Source organism: Penaeus monodon, chromosome 34 (genome assembly GCF_015228065.2).
Source record: "Penaeus monodon isolate SGIC_2016 chromosome 34, NSTDA_Pmon_1, whole genome shotgun sequence".
In the NCBI taxonomy this organism is placed as follows: Eukaryota; Metazoa; Arthropoda; class Malacostraca; order Decapoda; family Penaeidae; genus Penaeus; species Penaeus monodon.
Window position 1 is genome coordinate 2560475 of NC_051419.1, and position 279 is coordinate 2560753.

The 279-nt window shown below is 28.0% G+C and overlaps 1 protein-coding gene across 4 annotated transcripts in view; it reads right to left on the reverse strand.

Moving 5' to 3' along the window:
- The window catches only part of LOC119594519 (DNA topoisomerase 2-binding protein 1-like), a 27100-nt gene that overhangs the window by 3231 nt on the left and 23590 nt on the right, over positions 1-279 (reverse strand). The gene's annotated exons all lie outside the window — the stretch shown is intronic.

Below are 279 nucleotides of genomic sequence, written 5' to 3' on the forward strand. Positions count from 1 at the left end.
AGTTGGGAGGGAATTAGATTATTACAGTTTGTTTAATGGAAACTAAATAAGCAACTCATTAAAAGTTCATTAATACTGTATATTTGCATGGATAATTTTTCCCTCTGATTAATTACAATTCTTTACATAAAGACCCACAAGATGCAATACAGTACAAGAACATTTGCAACACCTCTCCTAAAATACATAACAAAAAATAACAACTCATACAAATATAAGGTATTAGCAATAAAAACTATTTATCTTAGGAATGAAATCCTCATGTTCTCAACTTAAAGA